This window comes from Physeter macrocephalus, chromosome 2 (genome assembly GCF_002837175.3).
Source record: "Physeter macrocephalus isolate SW-GA chromosome 2, ASM283717v5, whole genome shotgun sequence".
In the NCBI taxonomy this organism is placed as follows: domain Eukaryota; kingdom Metazoa; phylum Chordata; class Mammalia; order Artiodactyla; family Physeteridae; genus Physeter; species Physeter macrocephalus.
The window spans coordinates 13772820-13780995 of NC_041215.1; the positions used below are offsets into that span (position 1 = coordinate 13772820).

At 53.5% G+C, this 8176-nt stretch overlaps 1 pseudogene; it reads left to right on the forward strand.

The window, feature by feature from the left end:
- Positions 1-1916: 1916 nt before the first annotated feature.
- LOC102976853 (cytochrome P450 4F3-like) overlaps positions 1917-8176 on the forward strand; it is a 10135-nt pseudogene continuing 3875 nt past the window's right edge.

The window sequence follows — 8176 nt, forward strand, 5'->3', positions numbered from 1 at the left end:
CGGGGCACGAACCCGTGTCCCCTGCATCGGCAGGCGGATTCTCAACCACTGCGCCACCAGGGAAGCCCTAAAGGTCCCTTTCTTCCCTAAACAGTTAATGAGCACCCATTATATGCCAGGATTCACTTTCACTAGTGCTGTCTTGTTGAATTACTTCTCTGTGTGGCTGGAGGGAGTTATCGCACCTCTCTGGACCTCTGTTTCCTCTTCTTTCCCTCTACTTCTCCCGACCCCTATCTGGCTAGCCCTTCTGCCTCTCACCTACCCTAGCCCTGCCCCTGGCTCTTCTCTGGATGGACCTGTCAGCAGGTAGATCCAACTCAGGAGAGGAGGGAAAGAATCTAGGGCAGCGCACCCAAACTTGCTGAGGGCTCCAGGATCAGCCACCTGAAGCCAGATTGGGTAGGCCTGGAAGGAATGTGGGGTGGTGGTGGTGGGGGGGAAATTTGGGCATTTCCCTAACATTGTATTTGTTGCAGGAAGACTGTCTGTCCAAATCCTCTCATTCAGCAGCTCCATCCTTCAAACTCACCCTCATCTTGGAGCCTGACCATGAGGAGACCTCATGGAGGCTGAGACCACTTTACAGGGAAATTTGGGAACACGATCTGGATGTGATGTGTTCCCTTTAACGCTGACATCCCATTTCCCAGATGGGAAGGCTGAGCCCGGAGAGGGTCGGCACAGCCCACAGTCACAGTGAGGCTGCCCACTCAGGATCTCCCAGCTCTGCCCTCCCCTGTATGGACCCTGCTCTCTCTCTTGGCCCCTTGCAGCCTTACCCCTCATGCCTCCAGGTGCCCTCTTCCGATTGGACCCTTTATCCCCTGAATCTGATGCAGGTAATCCCCAGGCAGGCTGGTTTCTCTGTTCCTGTTTCAGCAGTCATGTCTCAACCTAGGCCCTGGGCTGCTTGGAGGAAGGACTTGAACACCTTCCAGGCTGTGTGCCCTGGAGGGCAGAGGCTTCGCGCCTCTGAACCTCCTGATTCTGTGCTGAGAGATGGTGCATGACGTCTTCTCGGCCCACGCATGGAGAGGAGCCCTGGAGATGTTTGGGGACAAGACTGGGCAAGGCCCCGCTCACCTGGCACCTGAACATTCATGATTTTACTTGTCGCACCCTGGCCTTGGAAGGGCAGGGCTGGCTGTAGAGTTGGGGGCCCAGGGTCACCTTTGCCCATCCCCCAACAAGCCCATGTGGGAGGTGCTGAGCCCTGAGAGTGCAGTGTCTGCGCCATGTGACCCTGAGCTGGTTCCTCTCTGGCCTGCAGCCTCGGGTTTTAAGTCTTGGGCAGACGCCGGGCGAGGAGGAGGCAGCCAGGCGTGCAGGGATTGGCTGACTCAGCCAAGCCCAGCCTCCCCCAGTTCAGAGGTCAGACCAGGGAAAAAGGCCTCCCAGGAGGAGGGCAGAGGAAGTGGTGATGGACAAGCTGCTCTGACGGAAGGTGCCAGGCTAGTGCTGGCGGGGCTAAGAGTTCTGGCCTGGGGCCGGAAGTGTGTGCTGCCCTAGACAGGGTGGCTCCAGGGAGAGAGCCGGCCTCAGGGATGATGGTTTCCTCGTAACTGGAGCCCCTGACAACCTTCCATTGATTCACCACTGATTCAGTTTGGGCATTTCTTCATTCGTCTCTTCCTTCCTTTCTTTCTTTCCTTCCTTCCTTCCTTCCTTCTTCCTTCCTTCCTTTCTCTTCTATCTTCTCTCCCCTCCCCCTCCCCCCTCCCCCCTTCCTCTGGATTTCTCTGGATCTCCCTCCCCTCTCTGAGCCCTTCTTGCACCATCCCCAGCACTCACCATCCCTGCCCCTCACTCCCTTGTTCCTGTCCCTCTATCTATCTCTGCCTCACAGCTCACCATCATCGCCCCCCGTTCCTTCATCCTCAGGGGCTCACCCTCCACCGCGTCTGCCCTACAGGATGCTGCAGCTGAGCCTGTCCTGGCTGGGACCCGGGCCGGTGGCAGCCTCCCCGTGGCTGCTCCTGCTCCTGGTAGGGGCCTCCTGGCTCCTGGCTTGCGTCCTGGCCCGGATCTATGCCTTCTAAGAGGTGCTGCCACCTCCGATGTTTCCTGCAGCCGCCAAAACGGGACTGGTTTGGGGGTCACCTGGGCCTGCTGAGCGTGGATAGCAGGACGGTCTGGGGGATGAGGGTAGACGGATTTCCTGAGGGCTCAGGAATGGGGCTCAGGGACCTGGGCATCTGGGATTGGGCTGGGGTCTAGGGTGGTAGAGAAGTGAGGGAGACCTGTTGCCTCACTCGCCCACGGGGTCCAGTCCTGCCCTCTCTGTTCACTCTATGCCCAGTTATTTTCTTGTTCTTACCTCTCCGCACCCCAAGCCTGTTTTGGGTCATGTTCCCACTTGTCTTCCCCACATCAGTGCACATGTGAGGGGATCTCTGGGTGGGCTGCAGAGAGCTGGGTCCCCTGGGGTCACAGTCCCCACTGCTCATCTTGAGGCCTCCTCAGGGCCACTGTCTGAGGTCTGTTCCCTGGCTGGCCCATCTCTGTTGGCCTCAGGCCAGTGTCTGCTCTTCTGTGGGCTTCTGCTTCCCCACAAGAATTAACTATGACCTCCACCCCATTCTTCCCCCCATGGGGGCACAGCTGGGTTGGAGGAGATGTGTGGGCAGTCTCTCCTCCTCCCCTTCCTCAGGCACCTTCCTTTTCCTATCTTGCCTTCCACGCCCAAGACATATCAGTGAGCCCCACTGCCCAGTTTGGATAAAGGTGAACCACTCCCCCTTTCGGAAGGAATCTCTCTGCCCTAATGGCCAAAATTCCTGGGCGGAGGCTTCTGGCCCACTTTCTTAACCTCCTGCCCAGAGGCCCTTCCTCTGTGCTGCATCAACCTCCTTTTTGTCGCAATCCACAATCACACTTAAGACTTTGTTATCACCCATAAAGGCGCCACCTCCAAAGCCATTGATCTGAGGGCGACATTCTCTGACCACAACCCCTCTTCCTTCCATCTTCTTTTTTTTCCTCCTCTCCTGTCCTAGACCCTGCCAGGATGTCCAGTCCCCTCTACACCCCAGTTTAATGGCTTCCTTTCCATCCTACTTCCTTGGATACATCTAGCTTAGTTTGTCATCCTTTGCACATGGGCTGAAGTCTCTTGCCAGTCGGGCTTTCCTTCATGGCTCTTTGGAAAAGCTTTGCCTTGTGAGAGCTCAACCCCTTACGTCCTCTGATCTCTTCTCCGCGATGATACTAGAGAAGGTCACAAAACAGGTTAGAGGGGTGACATGTACATCCCCACCTGCCTATTTCCAATGGACTTCATTCTGAACAAAACCTCTGGTCTGCCCCACATCCCATACTTTGTGGCCCCTGAGCCTGCCTGTTTCTCTCACCCATGCATCTGGTCCTAATGTGCTGCCCCCAAAATCTCTCCTCGATGTCATGTCTCTGCATCTTCTGCCACCCATGGCCCCATCCACCATCATCTTTCTCCAGGAAGCCTCTCCCAGCCTACTCTCTGGTCTCTTCATTGCCACTGTGGTACCCTCTCATCTACTCTCTCTTCAGCCCTGGAGAGATTTTTCTGAAATTCAGTTTAGATCATGCCACTTTTTGGCTGAAAACTGTTCACTGACTGCCTGTTGCTCTGAAGATAAAGACTAAATGTTTTCTGGCTCATCCGGGATGTCCTCCTCAGCCTTGTGCATGTCATGGTGACTCTGAGCTTCTGCTTTATCTCCTCAATGAACCAAGCCCTTCCCACCGCAGGACTTTTGCTTGTGTTTCTCTTTTGCCTGAAAGCACTTTCCTTCCTTCGGTTACCCAGTGGATTACCTTCTATAAGCCTCCCTTGACCCCCACACCCCCAGACCCTGACCTATGACTTAGCCTTGCTCATGCTTAAATAGTTAATTGTTCAATTATTTGTTTATTATCCATCTCTCCCACTAGATGGTAGTTCTGGGGACAGACACGATATCCACAGTGGCCCAGCCCGGGGCTGACATACAGAAGGCACTTAACAAATGTTTGATAAGGTTGTGGTGGAGGCCTGGGTAACTTGCCAGTCACTTCCCTTTGTTACCCAAGGCCAAAGGCACGAGCATCCAGCTCCTCTCCTCTCCTCCCCCAGACCAGCTCATCGCAGAACGGTATGTCCCAAGCTCATCGTAAAGTTTGCCTGAGATTATGGGTCTTGGGATGTTCTCAGAGAGCCCTGGAGGCAGCAGGAACGTTACAAAGTTCCCACAGTTCTGAGTCTCCCTCCAAGGGCTTGACTGTAGAGGCTGGTCTCAATGGCTCTTCTCTCCTACAGTCTCTCTTCCTGTGTGACCTTGGCTGAGTCCCTCTCCCTCTTTGGACTGATCTCCTCAAGTGCCTCAGGGTCCTTAGGGAGGAGGGAGCAGGGTACAAAGGTGAAAAAGACTTATGTTCACCTACCTGGATCACCCGGGGGCTTGAATGGGGTGTCCTGAAGGACAGGAGAGGATGCCTCACCAGAAGCCAACCCTCCCTTCTTCCCCTTTTGGGGGATATGACCTCAGTTTCATTTGTAATTGACATGACTTATGGGAGTATCCACGGGTTCAGGAGAGAGAGATAGATAGCTAGAATGTAGTACTATGAGAAATGGATAGACAGGATGTACTAGATAGATAGATAGATAGGTAGATAGATAGGTAGGTAGACAGGATGCGCTATGCACAGAGCCTCGCCAACAGAAGGGGCTCATAGGTGAGAGGGACTGTCCTGATTGATGCGCAGAGTTCACGTGTGTCCCTTGGGGTCTGCCAGGGCTGGAAGGTCCCAGGACTGTAGACCCTTTACCATGTAGGGAACCGAAGACTTATGCGGATGGGCCAGAACATGAAAGGATGTGGGACCAAAACCCAGGAACAAGTCCTGAGGCTATCTGGCTACCCACAAACCTTTCCCATGGGGATCTCCTCCTGTGGCCGCCCCTGGGGCTGGAACCACTCCCAAGATGAGAAAACTCCATTTTCTCGAGCTAAAGTCACCCTCCCTGTGGGCAGAGAGCGTGTCTTCCCCCTGTGCCCTGGGATACACTCTGGGGACTTGAAGAGGCTCCAGGACCCTCCCCCAGAGTGAAGGAGCAGGAGGAAGCAGAGATTCCCTCTATCTGTGCAGAATCCCACACACTGTCCACTGCAGAGGGTCCTTCTGGACCCTGTGCCCTGGGATACACTCTGGGGACGTGAAGAGGCCCCCACGACCCTCCTGCCCCCGGAGTGAAGGAGCAGGAGGAAGCAGAGATTCCCTCTATCTGTGCAGAATCCCACACACTGTCCACTGCAGAGGGTCCTTCTGGAGAGTGATGGCCCTTGCCTTGCTTGCAGGTCTCCCTAATGGAGCAGGGCTTGAGGGACTTAACTCAGCTGGTGGCCACCTGCCCCCAGGGAATTATGATCTGACTGGGCCCCATCATCTTCTTTATCGTTTTCTGCCACCCTGACATTGCCTGGTCTGTCACCAGCACCACAGATGCCTGCCTGGAACACATGGTAGTGGATGCTCTGGCAGCATCCGAGGGCTGTGAGTCCCTCCCTGCCAAGTTTCTGGGCAGCTCCTGCACGTCCCAACAACCCCCCTGCTCTTGGGCACCCTTGGTCATCTTTTTCTTTCTTTCATTTATTTGCCAACCCCATTCTGGTGTTCTGGACATTGCTTGGGGATTCTTGGGGAGACTCAGCCCCAGGCTTTGCCGTGGAGGAACCTCCAACCTTGGGCATACAGAATTAGAGATACCACTAATCCTGATCACTAATCCTGGTCAGGGTGGGTCTGAGGGGGAGACAGGGGCTGGGGGAGCCCAGAGGGGAAGCAAGGAATCTGCTGTTTGGGCAGGCTGGAAAGTTTCTTGGAGGAAGAGTTGTTGGAAGCGGGTCTGGAATAATTAATAGCCATTTTTTAAGTGAAGAAGAGAAAGTGTATTCTCTAGATAGGACTAGTGCACTCAAATGCCTGGAGGTGAAAGAGTGAGCACTTGGCTTTTGAGCGATGGGGAGGAGTTCAGTGCAGCTAGAGTGATGCAGGTGAAAGGCAGAGAAAAGGTGGAGAGGAGAGTAGGGAGAGCAGGACTTCAAGACCAGGTAGGGTCAGGGGATTGATTCTGAGAGCGATGGGGAGCCATGGAAGGTGTAGAGATGATGAGAAACAGAGATGGGGAGTTGGAGAGATGGACAGAGAAATAGGGGCAGGGAAAGAGAGACATACAGAGAAAGAGTGAGGGAGAGAGACAGAGAGACAGAAAGAAGGACACAGAGAGAGACATAAATGGAGCAAAAGAAACATACATATACACAGATACAAACACATCTATCTATCTGTCTGTCTGTCTATCTATCTATCTATCTATCTATCATCTATCTATACATTTTCCATCTATTCATCCATCCATCATCTGTCCACCTATCATCTATCTACAACTATCTATCCATCCATCATCATTTATCCATCCATCATCTAGTCATTTCTCTACCATCCATCCACTCATCTATTATCTATCATCTATGTATCTATCTATTATCCATCCATCATCTAGTCATCCAGCCAGCCAGCCATCCATCTTTCTATCCATCCATCTATCCACCCGTCATCTAATCATTTCTCTACCATCCATCCACTCATCTATTATCTATCTATCTATCTATCTATCTATCTATCTATCTATCTATCTATCTATCTATTATCCATCCATCATCTCTCCCCGCCTCTTTCCCCCACCGTCTTTCTCTCTCTCCCCATCCCTCCTCTCTCTCTTTCTGTCAAAACACAGGGATGAAGAGAGTAAGGGGACAGAGAGAGGCACATAGAGAGACATGGAGAAAAAAAAGAGAAGCCAACAGAGAGAAGCTGACTTAGTGAGATGGAGAGAAGTATAGATCAATAATCCGGGTAGAAGGGGAGAGGGGGTGAGTGGGTGTGGTGAGTAGGCGATGTAGTGAGAAGTTGTAGCTTCTGAGGCCCCCTGCCAGGCCTGGCCTTATTCCCATCCATTCCCAGGTAAAGAGCAATGAGGAGGGCATGCCGCTGGTGGAAGATCTGGGCCACTACTTCCACGATGTCCACCTTTGGTGGATGGGGCCTTACTATCCCATCCTGCGCTTGTCCACCCTAACTTCACTGCCCCCCAGCTCCAGGCCACAGGTATCTCTCCCAGGAGCCCTCACCCCAGCTTCTCCCCTGCCCCTGCTCCCAGCCCTTCCCACTCCTGGACAGACCAGGTTGAGCAGGGGAATGGGCAGTATCGACAGAGACCTGCTGGGTAACTCTAGGCAGGTCCCTGGCTCTCTCTGGTTGCCAAAGACTTTTTCAGTTTTGAATGGTGGAAACTCAACACTGTTGGTCTGCCATGTTGGATGTTCCAGGAGATGTCAGAGAGTGCTGGGGCAAGCGTGGTGTCCTTGGTCCCTGTAAAGGCATTTTGTAGAGTGCTGGGCTGTGATTGGGTGTTTAGCACATGTTAGACATGTAGGAGCCATGTCAAGGCATGCTGGGACATGTTGTGTCATGTTGGGGTGTGTCTAAGCATATAGGGTCGTGTCTTTGGGGTCTGCCTTTGCTCTACTCTGTGCTACAGCCCATTCCAAGCTATACTGGGCTTGCAGGAGAGACGTAGACCCCTCCCTGGGAGCCTCCAGCCCCCACCAAAAGTCCTTCCCTCCCCCTCTCCATGTTCTATCTCTCATGTCAGCCACCATCATGCCCAAGGATATGGTTTTCTACATCTTCCTGAATCCCTGGCTGGGTGAGTAACTGTGAGTGAAGGGGGTGAGGACAACCTTGGGGGCCCAGGGGAAGGTGCTGCCCTTGTCCACTCCTCATGGCTGCCTCTGCTAGGGGATGGGCTTCTGCTGGGTGCTGGTGAAAAGTGGAGCCACCATTGATGCCTGCTGACACCTGCCTTCCACTTCGAGATTTTGAAGCCATGTATGAAGATTTTCACCAAGAGTGCAGACATCATGCATGTGAGTTTCTTGAACTCCGGGTCCCAGCTGGAGCCTTAGGAAAGGGGGAGTGGGCTTACACACATATGGTCTGGAATCCTGGCTCTGCTGGATGGCTTTGGGGGTCACTGATTTTCCTCTGCAAGCTTCAGTTTCCTCATCTGTAAAATCGGGATAATAATCCCTTCTTGGGCTTCCCTGGTGGCGCAGTGGTTGAGAGTCCGCCTGCCGATGCGGGGAACACGGGT